The following is a 15,670-nucleotide window of genomic DNA, read 5'->3' on the forward strand; positions in this document are numbered from 1 at the left end:
GACAATTTGCAGACAAACAATGTGTTAATGCATTGTAAGGACTTTACAATACCAGTGAGACAAAACACATTCCCAGTGATCAAAACAGATCCTTCCTGATTGTTTTAGTCCTTGTAAACAAGCTGTTACACACAGGATGAAAACAAGAAAAGGAGTGCTCCTTCTGGGGTCACTGAAGCCGTAAGCCAATTTGGAAACCAGTAAGCTTTTCAAAGGAAATTATCTTAATGGGGGAGTGGGGGGTTTACGAGTAGGGGTCTTTCCTGACAGCGAAGGATAAATATATGACATTAAAGCACCAACAACTGAAACCACCTACTTTTATCGCAAATAAACGATTTGACACGTTTTTGGTACAATGCTCAGCATCAACACTCCAAAACGTTAACACTTATTGAAGTCAAGATCTGTCTAAAGAATTCACTCTTGCACTACTTTTAACATGGTAACTTCTTGGTTCCAGTATTAATTACAGGCCACAGACCTTTGACACTCAATGCTAATGTTTCTACAGGCCTCTAGGGCAGAAACATACACTGCACTGTAATGTGTTAAATTCCACGAAGGACACCTGTTGCCAGATCTTTATCAGGGACAACAATCTGACTATCTTCCTTTCCAGGCTCTTGTAACAACCTGGGAGGCCATAAAATACAGTATGCATTTTCATAAAGCAGATTCTTTCAAAAGCAGTGCTGTGTTCTAGTCACATTTGCCTCACGCCTGCTCAGAGGAAATAATATAATAGTGTGCTCTGTGCAGAGATAGAGGGTACATTACTTTGAATGGATATAAAAATGGGATGAAACAGCATTCTATGTGGCCTGAAACAAAAAAAAGCTGATGAAATGGTGGTGAAATGATCTAGAATAGCACTTAGGTCTGTATATTGAACAAAGCTGCTCAGATTTATTCTAACATAGATATAATAAGGTATTACTGACTAGCAGTACCATTTCAGCAGAGATTCGTTTAATGAATAATTACTACAGGCCTTCATAAAATGTTCCTCTTACTATTTGCACGTAATTTTCCATTGTGCGCGGGCCCTTGGGCATATGATTTCCTATCCTCTCAGTAACCGTTGACACTGAGGTGCCTGCTGCTGAAGGTGACTGCTGACTTTCCCTTTTGAGAGCTGCAGAGATCCTGCAATGCTGGGTACCGCAGTCCTCTGGGGTGGCCAGTTACTCGGGAGAAGGTGCTGAGGCAGAGCTGTTTGCTCCAAGGAGAGTTTGTCTAAGAAGGATGCTGACAATATAAATCGAGCTATGAGAATTGTGCCAAGTAAATGATCTAAGAAGGAGACGAAAGATACATCCATACTTCCACAAGCACACTGTTAAGATACAAATAAGCTCTTGTTCATCCACCTACTGCATCACAGGAGCAATATTGAGTTCAAGAACTGGAGGGTATTTTCACTGCAATTGGGAGGATTGTTTGCCGACAGTCGGCTCAGTAGTAGTGAGGGAATACACTGTTAACTACGGGAAGATATTGATTATTCCAATTTCCAGAGCTAAAACAGATGGAATTTAAACAAGAAACACTCCTGCATTGTACTCCGTAAGAATCACCTCCACCTAATAAGAAGCAATTTGTCATTTTTTTTATTATCATCCTTCAGCTCTAGCAAGGTTGTGGAACGTCATTTGAGAACAAAAGTCTGGAACAGATACATTGCCACACAAATGAGCACAGCCATTGTTGACAACCTCCCTCCATTAAACAAAGAAATACCATTCATTGTAATTGATCACCTACTAATGTTTGAATACACAATAATTAAGAACAAGAGAAATCCATCAGCTAGAACAGGTAAAACAACTTCATGCCAAGCAAAATTTATAGTACTAATTTGCATGTAAAACATTGTTAGCTTCAGTTCTTTTTAAGTACAATTAACTGTGTGGGAAAGCTTACAAATGTGATCAAATACAATATATAAAGTATGACAGAGGTAGGTACTGGATTTCTTGTCCTGAATATTTTACTATTTTATATGCATCTTGTGTGTTTCAGCTACATACAGAAAGGTAGCAACACAGAAAGGTTCCAATTTCACGTAAAACAATGGAGGTCGGTATGATGTAACACCATCCTGCAGAAGAGTGATTGCACACCTATTGTTGGCAGAGCCTATTCCACAAGGATCCAGTCTGGCCCACTGTTCAGACAGCTTGAGCAATTATCTCTGCCTGAGCTAAAAGCAGCCTTCTGCTATAAATATTTTATAACCTGTTCCATGGAAAATGACCAGCGGTTTGTAGTACCAAATTATTAACTTTTATTCAGATATTGAAGAGGACATTATTGTTTTAAATTGGTATTATTAAAAGTTAACATTAAAAACATGGAGATAGTCAAGATCATAATACTTGGTTCCATAAAATCAAATACAGGTTTATAAAAAATGCACATGGAATATAATCCAGCTCTGCCCTTTCCAACTTTCTGCATGTGGTGAGATTACCTCTCAGTCTATATTGTTGCATTCAACCCCCTGCAATTATACAAATAATTATAAGAATTATAATTATTTAAAAAAGAACAAGCTTCTAAAAAAATCAATAAATCAATGCCTATTGTTTTATCAGATGCAGAATACCCATTTCAAATTATTGAAAGTGAATGAACTAGCTGTAGTATTCTCCAGTAAAACCAATGGCATGATATACTTATAAAAGTAAGTAAATGTCATCATCAGCTATTATCTTACATTTCTGGAACCAAAGGATGTCTAGGATGGTGACAAAAAGCTATAAATATATATTGTGGGTTAGTAAGCAGTAATTTACTGAAAAATGAAAGACAAATATGTCCTTCAGGACCACTAAAGTATATCTTTTTTGTCATTTTGGTTTCTTTTCCTGCAAATACATTTGTAAACTGGCAATTTATTACAGTATTACAGTATCATGACTCACAGCTCTCATACCTGGTCTGGTATTACACACCACACTATCATATCCGTTAAGTTTTTATATCCTTTCTTGAGCATCTGGGTGCAATATGCTACCACACCACAGAGCCGTGCTTCCTAGGTCTGGACCTGGGCACCACAGCGTCTCATACTTCTGTTCCAGCTGAGTTTCCACTTACATAATGGAACCATTAATGGAAGCATTAATTGGCTTAATTATATATTTTTATTAGCTTCAGCTCAAAGAAGGAGAGAAAAGGCAGATTTAAGGTTCCTAATGTTATAGTTTAATTGAAATTCCTAATTATTTAAGAATTTGAATCAAGCAAACCATTACGGATTAATTATGGATTCTAAAAGGTAAAACTCAACTGTAACAACAACAACAAAAATAAGTCACTGTGTTCCCAAGGACCAATACTTATTTTCTATGTCACAATATAATGTTGTCTCAGGTTATTATGACATCGAGATCAGAATTAACAAAAGTGTAAGCATTTCCATACAACGCTGCTCACATGACTTGATTTACCTGCCATGCACATATGACACAGTGATCACAGTCATCTCCATGTTGAACATATATGCATGCTGTGTATTCAAGATAGCTTTAACTTCGCTTTAAATTGCAGTTCACATTCTACAGCTGGGTAATGCCAGGTATAAAAGGTACTATTATTTATGAAAAAGTAATCCTGCTCTTGGCATTCATACATCCAAACCATTATCATATTAGTATATATTATTCAACATAGATCCTTCTGTTTTACATGCTTGCTTAAATTAAATATCACATGCTGTGAAGTAAAGTAAAAACTGAGATTTTTAGTTCCATACAGCACATTGACAGAGGTGACCCTATTTGCTCCCTTTGGCAGTTTTATCATTTTTGTATCTAAAACATGTATTTAAATAAATCCCATTTCCAGCGACAATGACAAAAACAAAATGGAAAAGGAAAAGACGTGGAATCCAACTAAAAATCTGCTTCCCTGTTAGCAAACAGCCTATAGACAAAACACTTCCTGTTTACAAATGTCACAAAACTGGAAGCTCAAACCTGCGTCAGAGCTTTGCGTGTTCTTTCCTGAAATTTTATTAAAACTCAGATTGACACATTAATCTTAGGATACACCATCAGTTGACAATCTTAACTAAATCTTAAAAAAATAAAATAAATTCTTAATAAAAAAACATCTATGTGTATTTAAACCTTTAAGGAGAATTTACGTAAGTGATCTTTGCCCGTAATTCCACCTTATTTGATTTTCTGCAGCTGAACCCCTAGTTTGAGAATTATTTAGTGCATATTTGAAATCTACCATTCTTTATTAAATATTGTTAAGGTATAACTTTTTAATATTGTTGCACAGTCCTTCAGGGCACTTATAAAACTAAATAAATCCCATGGGGTTTCAACTGATTTCTATCAGTATTCACACAGATTATTGATGACCCACAAATAGACAGAATGACTGTCAATGCAAGACAGCTGTGCTCTAACAGTGTCTGGGAATAAAAATGGTCTGTAAAGCAGGAATGTGATGGGATCAATTTGGTCATTGCAGCCCAGCATTAATCCTTAACATGGAGTAATGAAGCAAAAAATATGTATGTGGCAGACAAACTCTTTCAATCATTCACTCAAGACTTGAGGGGAAGAATTAATCGTGCCTTTTGGTTCTCCAACCAGATCTTCGAGAATTGGAATTTAAATCTAGAAGTTATTCAGAAATCAAAGTTGTGTTTCTCTTAGAACAGGTGGAATGACTGGGACCACACATGATTGCAACACCATTGTTAAAGCTCTCACTATTTCAGAACTAATAACCAGTTAATGATCTATGCTTGGCTCACTTTTGCAAAGCAGCAAATGCAAATCTCTAATGACCTCCATGATATCACCAAACTGTCAGGGATAACAAAGATGTATATTCCAGTATTACATACTCACTATCCTAAGGTCTTAAATACAGCTGTTAATGGGAAACAAGTTGTCAGGACACTCACCAGATGATATTTTTAAACACTGGTTACATTTAAAAAACATGATTGGCAGATAACTCTTATTTATGCTGGCTGAATACCAGCGATGGAATCTTCTGTGACAGTTAATAGCTTTATTGAATTGGAACCGCTGACCCCATTAAAAGCAACTGAACATCCTAGACTAAAGTCAACACAATACATGCATTTGGGATGCCTCTCTTTTCTAAAATCAGTCAGTGTGCATGTGTGTTTGTGTGAGTAGCTCCCTTTTATACTATCACAATCAAACCACACATTCTGCTTTAAACTCCTAGCCACTGAACTTATTTTATGACAGTTACATTATGGCAATAAAGGCTGCTTCCATATATTAGACTGGGAATGCAAAATTAGCTACCAAATGTATTTAGTCAGAAGCACTGCTTTAGACAATGTTTATGGAATTCCCCCCAAGCAGAAAATATTTTACATTACTTTAATATTTAACCATCTGCACACCATTTCACTTTGACATAAAGCACTACAAGTTGTGCAGTATATTAATACTCAGATCACGCTAGTACAAGTAGGTTCACAACTGAAAAACATAAAATGATGTGCCCAATTTGGTAATTAGCTATAGATATTTAAAGGTTATTTATCATTAAACCTTAAAACTATCTGACCTGAAATGCAGGACTTTTCTAAGCATATATATTCATCCATTTTCCTGTTTGTATAGTTTGTATCTATAGCACTCGAGACAATTGTTTGTTATTCCCAGGAAACAGGAAGTTAACAGTCAGATGTAAAATCTCACATTGTGTCTTCCAACTCTTTGTGTGTGTGTGTGTGTGTGTCAGTACTTTAGCAATGTCTTGGTCCTGAATATCCAGGGTTAGCCACTTGTACTTCAAGGGAAAGTAATAAATAAAATGTAGACGTACCCTTCATACTACCAGCTTTCCCAATAAACATGTTTCTTTGATGTATAAACTAAAACTTACACATGATCAAAGAAAGACTGACTAACACCAGTATTATTTTTTAAACACTTGTTATTTTATTACAGTACAGTACTATTGTTTGCTTTTACAAAGTAAATGATAGTGTTTTGCTTCTCATCTGTACGTGCCATGCAACTTTATCTACACAAATATTTGCACAGAGTTTACAATTTTGTTTATGTGAATTCCTGTATTTACTCTCTTTTTTAACATCAAAAATTAAAGTTACAGACAGTATTGAACAAAATATTCTATGGTTACAGGTGGGGGAGGGATTCCAAATTTAAAATCTGTAGTAAATTATATGAATGTATTACAAAAAAGTGTCTTCACACCAGGCTGAAAATTATGATTTATTTATTTTATTACAAATCCACATATTCATGCAGTCTTGTTTTGTGTTCCTATTTTTATATCATTTTAACACATGGGGGGGGGGGGGGGGGAGGAGAAACTACACCAATACTCTCTGATATTGAATAAGATGCAAACTGCCAAGAAAGCATAACAAAAAAATTATATCTGCTTATTTAAAAACAACAATAGGAATAAAACAATATGCTGTTAGCACAAATCAAGAACAGTTCAAACTGCTCATCTATAAAATCTATCATAATTAGGTTTATCTGATTCTTAGTTTTGAGGCGAAATTAATGGAAGTAGACAAATTGGATGAATAAATAATGAGTATGTTTTGTCTGGGGAATACAAGCATGTGTCTGATTTCTACTGTATCTATTAATGAGAGTTAACTCCTTTGTCTTTTATTAATAAGGGCACATATACAGACAGAGAGAAACACAAGTGGTCCGACTATCCTTCAGGGCTTGTAAAAGTTAAATACACAAAAAAAGGCAAATGCACAGAAAGGTCATTCTTGATGCTACACAGAAACTGATGTCAGAAGGGGTTAAACAGGAAGACGCTGTGAATGACAACATCTTGGGAAAGTGTGTAGGAACAGAAGAAAGTTTGTGTGTAGCCACAGTCACAAAGTTATTTAAGTAGCAAATCCTAAGAAGCAAACACATGCAAGCTGTTATCTATGTAGGGAGATGAATTCTCCCTTCTCTCTCAGCATACAAATTCAGGTTACTATGTTAGTGTGTCATTTGTATTAAAGGCTTCAGCTCTCTGACAGGAGGTCTGGCACATTTGGATGGAGCACATGCCATATTGTGGGGGATGCCTACAGTTGCTCCACCCAGAAACAGGATACCTTACATCTATTCAATGCATTTAAGACATCTTCATATTAACAAACAACACTCTCTGCTGTGCTACAATATAACATATGCACAATCACTGTATAAATGAATAGATCAACCACCGATTTGTGTTTATGAATTTTTAATCAATAAAACCAAATACACCCAAGTTAAAATTATACACATTGCTTTGACGCTTGAAAAGGCAATGTCATTCATCCGTATTTTATTATACATGTCCACAATGACTCGAACTTAAACTCGATGCAAATCAATGAATACATATAATATACAGACACACATACACTGTTCACGTTGCAGTGCGGAGGGGGTGACAACATGGGATTGCTTCTCTTACACCTCTTTGTTTAAAGAGCAGATTCAACACCCGTGTCATGCAAATTACAGGCGATGGGCTGGAAGGAAATCCTGAACAAAATATGAAATACAATTAAATCAAGCGATCAAACACTGCATTCAACTCCAACATGTGTGGACTGGTCAGTTGGTTCAATGGGATTAAATGAGGAGGTTGCACCGCCTCACCTTTACAAATTTCTCACAGCGTGTAACACTTGTCTCACAGTGGATCACCGACCACGTCTCACACATTGAAGCCATACAATGGAAATCAAAAAGAAAAAGAAAGCTCACCTTTCCTTTCTTCCCGGCGCTATCTTTACTCCAGCTCTTGTCTTTCTTTTATCTCCGACCAGGACTTCCCTTGCACCGTAAAACCTATTAGATCCTCCACTTTCCTTCCTCCTCCCCCCCAGCAATGCACACACAAGCTACTCAGGGGCCAGTGTGTCAGTGTGTTGTTGTCGGGAAGCTCTCTCTCTCTCTCTCTCTCTCTCTCTCTCTCTCTCTCTCTCTCTCTCTCTCTCTCTCTCTCTCTCCGCATCCTAGTCGCTCCCACTTCCACACATCCCACCACGCCTTCGCTCCCCCTTCCCCCTGGCAGTCCCTGTACCGAGTGGTTGAATTTCCCTGTGCAGCTGCCCCTGCCAGGGTGACATTACTACTACAGTGCCAAATCACACACAATGCGCAATGAATGGACGGCTCCACCACTGCTGGGAAACACAAGGCAAGGGGCTCCCTAGCGGATGATAAGGACTCCCCATGAACATTTCTACATGCTAAAGGCTTCTGCATCAGGATAAAAGCGTGTTTGTCTGTGCTGTGCTGCACTGCATACGTTTATAAGAGGTATTTCATTAAGAGGGAGATGGTGATAGGTAAGCAGTCAATGATATCACTTTTGCAGAACCCAGATTAGAGCTGTTCTTCAATAAAAGCTCAGACCAATACATGAATACATTATTATTATAATTAGTAGCAGTATGAATCCAAAAATAATGCACAGAATATTTTTTATTTTATTTTGCTTTGACATAGTTCTCACACATTATGATAAATACCGAAGAAAATATGCCCAGAAAAAAAGCAGGATTTAATTGTTTAATTAGATGATCAAGCCACTGCTGACTTTTGTTCTCTACTCAGATTTGCTGTAGAGCCACAAGAGCTCAAGACATGATATACAAGTTATGTATCATAAAATATTATAGATTGTATAACAAAAAATGAGAATAGTCAACATTTTACATGATAATACATTGAATTGAATGCTCAAAAAGATTTTAAAAGGCAAACGGTATTATGATGTGGATTAGGGTGTTTTTGAGAGAGAGAGAGAGAGAGAGAGAGAGAGAGAGAGAGAGAGAGAGAGAGAGAGAGATTGTTGTATTTAGCAGACAAAACCCATTTACCCTGACTTGTACCAGAAATTGTGTTAATTGGCTGTAGAAATCATTAAAGAATAATGAACTGAAAATTAATTATAGTCTGACATGATTCAAGCCAGTTGCTTACCCCGGGTCTTATCAAGGTGCATCCATGCACCAAGACTGGTAGAAATCTTCCTTTGCTGTCAATGATTTGCTTTCTCAGCAAACATACTAAGAACAAGATGCATTATTTCTCTGGGTTAAATTATCTGTTTGTGTCATTATCTAGTGATGTATCAGGACCTTATATAAGACTGCATATTCATTTAATCTCTATAGTTTGTATTTTCGGGACTATATGCAGAGCTGTGCATTGGTTTTCTTTGTTGTCAACCCCTGCTCATTGTTATTCCCGTCCCTTACTTTGTATTATTTGCCTGCTTGAGGTCTTTTCTGTGTAGCTCTCCTTTCCTCCCATCTTAACTGCAGCCTGCTGGCCTACTTCCTACACAGAAATTGATCTGCCCAGACTATTTTGATCCACTAGGAATTCTGCATTGGCTGACATCTTTTAGAGATTGTCTGGTTTAAAACAGCCCCCAGGAAGAAATAGACTGGCTCATCTGGCCTCAGTAGCTGTCTGGACTTGTGCCTCTTCTGCTAACCTGAAAGAGGTGACTATTAATATTTATACACTGTTTCAAGGTGCAGTCTAGTCTTGTGTTTGTTGCAAAATGTAACACATTCAGAGCCTTAAACATAAGAAATCAGATGATGCAGTAGCATTCCCATTTAAGTACCTACATAAAAATTTCTCATCTCATTTAATCATTGTTTTGGTTCACATATTTAAAAAATCAGACCCTAATGTGTAACACTATTTTGTGTTTTAGGAAAACACATTTCAGATTAATAGGAAAACCTTTGAACAAACTAGAGCCAAAGTGTGTCGGAGCCCTGTTACACCACCAAGTAACTATTTTTTTTATATTCCTGTCTTATTTTTAATTTGCCCTGCAATGATATTGTCTAAGTCTAAAATTTCTGTTTGTTTCTGCCCAATTTAAAGCCAGTGTCAGTTGGTGATTACGGAGTTTATTATCACTGGATAGGTCAGAGATGTTATTTCATCCTATTATTATCGGCTATTTTACAAACTGCAGTCTGATTATGTGTTTTGTCAGTCTAGACTGACTAGACTAAAAATTGTGAAACACAGAAGAATACAAATGCTAAACAAAAAATTGGTTTAAAAAGGTTACTAAGTGAAATAAACTGCTGTTGAAGCTGAAATCTTTCATATTTGTATGTATGTCAATGATTAGTAGAAAGGCAGTTAACGAGGTCCTTGCGCTTGAAAAAAATCCCTGGAAACTATTTCTATTCACCTGAACGAGCACCAGAGTGTTGATGTTGTTCAAACAGTAGTGATTAAAACACTGTTACTGGAAAACTAGGATGTTGTGTACAAAAAACAGTTTGAGTAATGGTCAATCCCAACAGACAAAACAAAAACAACACCATTGTCATGTGAAAAAAGTATTTTTATTCATATATTCAAGTACTACTTAATATTCTATTTTGCATTGATAAGAGTTGTCTTTATAGCCCAAACTGGTACCAATTAGTGAATCACACTGGTATTAGCTGTTTAAGCAATCATGAATATGTATGTTTGTTTTATATATTCATCCTGTGATGCTCTAAGCTTAATTTAATTAGAAAGCGACTGTAAGGAAACTTCAAAAAAAATCTGATGAACAGGGATGGATTATGGCATCCTGAGGCCCTGAGTTATGTCAAGTTTAAGAGGCCTTATTGCTTTACCAAGAAGTGTATTATTCTAATACAAAGGACAATAATAATAGAAATATCAAAGCTTTATATATGGGTATGTACATAATCCGCTAATAATCAAACTCAAACATGTATTTTGCAATAACCATTTTTGAATTACAACATACTTTCAAATGGAAATTTTAAACTACAGCAAGTAGATCAGCACTTTAAGCAGCAGTCCTTTTTTATTATTATGGGAATCCTTGGTAAATTGGAAAAATTAATTTACTGTGATTTTACCATGGTACACCACACCACACTCTACCCATCTTTTCTTTTTACCATGATACTGTAGTACCCTGTAGCGCTTGTTTTAACCTATATTAAGAGCAGACTCAGTTTGCAGGAGAATATATCTGCGACGGGACTCGACGGTTTAATCTAAGACCTGTAACAATATGCTACACTTTACCATGTTTTCACCATGGTATGCTGCACTACACTTTACCATATTTTTACTGTTCATTTCCATGATACACCACTCTAGACATGAACATATTTTAAGGTTTCAAGTAGAATCACTATACGACTTGTGGTATATGCACACAGAAACTGTGGGAGGAGTTATTGATTGAACGTATTCTTATTCTTATTCTTAATATTATTAAAAAGAACAAGACTCTGAATGTTGTCACATGTAATAATACTGGTTAAGATGTGTAGAATGTCACCTATTATTATTTATTTAATCATATAAAGAATTATAAATGTGAACAGTTGCAATGATGACAAATAATGCCTTTTACAACTGACAAATTATTTAAAACTCTGTTCTAAGGAGACTGCAAGACCTGGCTAATCCCTATCCGCAACGACACAAAGATCCACCAATTATAAAGTAATGACATGCATTGCATTGATAATTGGGATCCATTACATGTAATATTTATTCATGAGTTATCAAGTGCCATGTTTTAAATATTAATATTCTACTTAATAGAATTCAGGTACCAGATCTTTGAGAAGGATGGAAATTACAAATGACAACATAAGGCTGAAATCATATCAGAAATGTTATTTTAGATATATTAAGCATTTCCTCTAGGAAACAATATGAATGACTGAGAAAAAATATTAATCCTTTTCACCAAAATGTGTATTAATTGAATACTTTGAGGACAAAATATGATTTAACAAGGCTTAATTCATTACAATGTGTAAATTTGCATTCTCATAGATTTTTCAAAAAGGCATATCTCACAAACCTGGTTCTGGAAAGAATGATGTGGAAGGAAGGGCGTGCCCTTTTGCTGCAGATAGATTGAACAATGGAAAGGATTTGAAAGGCAAACCAACCAAACGACTGGGAAATGGAATTATTTCTAAATATATAGAGGAGGTGAAAGAAATAACCTTTGCAATAGCACGGAAAACCCGATCATTTTGAATATTGCAGGGTAAAATGGGAGATGATTGTTGGAGCCCAGGCAATTGTCTAGAGTACTATCGGTATAAAAGACATCTTCAAAGCCTAAATGATTCACCCAAGGGAACATTCCCCTCCCCCCTTATTCTAGTATGTCTGTCACCAACCATAAATGAATGTCTCATTAGGCTTCCCTAAAACAGGCTGTGTATTAAATGTCATCTTCATCCGAATTTCAGTTGTGCCTCATGTCTATTAGAAATGTATAAAAAACCTTGTCGATCCAATATGGTTTTTTGACATTTTGTCATGGATTATATAGAAAATAGTATTTAAACCTAGTTAAGGCGACTGTTTTGTTTGTTTCTGAATAAGAAGAATAAAGAAAAAAATAGATCAAGTTGGTAATTTCACCACATATTAAAGGCCAAGTGTTCAAAAGAATCGAGAATGTATTTTTCATACTAAGGCAGGCAATATACACCATTTTATTCTACGCTGTTTAACTGCCAGAATTACCACCCTTTTTCCTAACTACAGTAATTCAATATGATATGTGGAACACATATCAAAGTCAGCTAAATACAAAAATATGATATTCGAATTAACTGACCAAAAATTGAAAGTATTGGAGAGAATTTAAATGCGTTTTACAGTCAGCTTCTGAAAAACAATATACTTAATATTTTCCCTTAGATTGTATTAATCACACAAATTTTTGCAGGGAACCTTGTGGTTTAGCTCTTATTTTGTGGTTAAATGAAGAAAGAAATGCTGCAAAATATGTGCTTCACTGCCTAGCAAACCATTGTGAAAATACACTGATGTTAACAGATAAAAACCTTCTAGGTAATTTATCAATGTTAGCAGTATCAGGCAAAGCTTCAGACCAGCCCCTGCAATATATGACTTATGTTACCCCTGAACCATGCTAACAAAATTGGTTTACTCAACAGCTAGCTAAACATACTCTACTTTATAATGGATTGTTACTGATAATCAATAAAATGTAATTCGGGTTTAGACACATTACTTTGTTAAACACAGTGAAGGATTTAATTAATCCAGTTATATTGTTTATTGATTGCAAACCGCTGCCTATCCCTATTTTTTTAAACCTGGATGTATTAAAATTTAAAGCAGTGTAATTTTTTGGGAAATGATATCAATTAATTAAAAAACATAATTGAATTATCTTGTACAACCCTGCAAAAAGTGTGTGAATGAAGATTTCTCAGAAAATGTTCACTCAACTTACTTTATGTAATTACAGTATTAATGGTCCTGTGGTTTGGTTTTTTAAATGATGGATGATGACGGATAAGAACCAAGTATTTCCCAAGAGACATGTTCAGATATAGCTAATACTGTAAAAGTGACACAAGCTTCCTGGTTGGAGAAGGCAAATTTCCTTTCAATTTGAAATGCAGTGGATTAGGCTCAATGTACATCCCTCCTGGAACTGAGCTGAACAGCAATCGAAATCCCATGAGAACTCTTCAGACCGTCTGACGTGCCAATCACTGTGGAGCTTTGCAATTGTATTTTAAACCCCATTTCCTGAAAATAGTTTTCATTCTCACAAAGAGTTGAGGTATTACATTTGAAGAGCATTAGAGTCTATTTGGTTATGGTTGTACTGTGTATACAACCGAAACAAAGGTAACAAAGATAACTGGGATACAGATATATATATATATATATATATATATATATATATATATATATATATATAAATATTTGTAATTTGTATTTAATGGAGAGGAAAATTGGGATACTCAGATTACTCCCAACACCTTTACAGAGTAAAATGTGTTTATTCTGATAGCATAAACTTGTTAGTGGCATATTTGACATTTTCAGTCACTGCTGCATCAGTGCATCTAATTTTTGGTGCATCATGACACAAATTTCATAGAATAGATTCAAATTTCTTGAATATTGACAGCATGATAATGTAGTCCAATCCTACAAAGGGATTTCACTACTCTTTGCATTATACCTTTGTAGGACTACCATGTTCAAATACTATATCAAAATCAATCAGGGCCACAATGTTTTTTATTTTCATTACATTAATAATAAATATGCATTATAATAATCTTAAATACAGTTTAAATGTCAGTATGCACATATATGGGTGTGTTTGTGTGTTTGTTGTGCTCTTTTTCCTTTGTATTTTTATCTCAGATGGCCATTGAATATTGCTTAGAAATTGCATTGCTATTGTCCTTCCATTACTGTGAAATGCTTCCATTATTCTTTTATTGTGATTCAGTCATTGTGGTCCTACCTACTCTACAGTCTGTTTTGCTGTCTTTGGTGTGGCTGGGTCATGCATTCAATGTGCAAAGAATAATGCTACTGTCCATTTCTAGGTCATAGGCAACTCTTTGAGAAAAATACATTGTGGTAGGGGTTGGTACCTCTTTGTTTGGCAGTCATTTATTTGTGGTCATCACACTTTATTTAGAACTACTGTTCCATCAGAAGCCTTAGGCCAAATGTCAAACATAGCCAAGGCATTGAAAGAGTGAATAATAGCTAAACCAAAATGGGGTTACTAAAAGACATTTCTCTTCTGTTGCTAATTGTTTGGGAGAAAACATGTTTGGGATGTATAGTATTCACCTGTATGTATTTTATATCCATAGAATGCAGACCTCTCCTAATTGTCATATTCTGAAAAGTGACACCAACTAATCAAAAACAATTGATAATGATATTGCAGCATTAAAGAATCAGACAGAAAAGTATTAGGAGCTACACTTTAAAAATAAAATTAAATAGATTAATCAAAATATAAATGTGAATTTATAACTTATTTTCATCATCATCATCAGCAGCAGCCTATATCCATCCACTGCTGGATGAAGGCCTCCCCAAGATGTTTCTACTTGCTTTGAACTATAACTTCCCTTGTCTGTTACGCCTGCAAAGTTTATAATTTCAACTTCACATCTTTTATGTGGTCTTCTTCTGGGTCTCTCTCTCTCTCTCTCTCTCTCTCTCTCTCTCTCTATACAGTGAGGGTAAAAAGTATTTGATCCCCTGCTGATTTTGTACGTTTGCCCAATGACAAAGAAATGATCAGTCTATAATTTTAATGGTAGGTGTATTTTAACAGTGAGAGACAGAATAACAGCAAAAAAATCCAGAAAAACGCATTTAAAAAAAGTTATAAATTGATTTGCATGTTAATGAGGGAAATAAGTATTTGATCCCCTATCAATCAGCAAGATTTCTGGCTCCCAGGTGTCTTTTATGCAGGTAATGAGCTGAGATTAGGAGCACTCTCTTAAAGGGACTGCTCCTAATCTCAGCTCGTTACCTGTATAAAAGACACCTGTCCACAGAAGCAATCAATCAATCAGATTCCAAACTCTCCACCATGGCCGAGACCAAAGAGCTGTCCAAGGATGTCAGGGACACGATTGTAGATCTACACAAGGCTGGAATGGGCTACAAGACCATCGCCAAGCAGCTTGATGAGAAGGTGACAACAGTTGGTGCGATTATTCGCAAATGGAAGAAACACAAAATAACTGTCAGTCTCTCTCAGTCTGGGGCTCCATGCAAGATCTCACCTCGTGGAGTTTCAATGATCATGAGAACGGTGAGGA

General features: G+C 35.7%; 1 protein-coding gene across 1 annotated transcript in view; it reads right to left on the reverse strand.

The window, feature by feature from the left end:
- Positions 1-7,949, reverse strand: part of frmd4ba (FERM domain containing 4Ba) — a 51,174-nt gene extending 43,225 nt beyond the window's left edge. Inside the window, exon 1 of the mRNA XM_066698031.1 lies at positions 7,764-7,949. The gene's annotated coding sequence lies outside the window, so the exon portion shown is untranslated. The remainder of the gene's footprint in view (positions 1-7,763) is intronic.
- Between the last annotated feature and the right edge of the window lie 7,721 nt (positions 7,950-15,670).

This window comes from Amia ocellicauda, chromosome 3, assembly GCF_036373705.1.
Source record: "Amia ocellicauda isolate fAmiCal2 chromosome 3, fAmiCal2.hap1, whole genome shotgun sequence".
Lineage (NCBI taxonomy): Eukaryota > Metazoa > Chordata > Actinopteri > Amiiformes > Amiidae > Amia > Amia ocellicauda.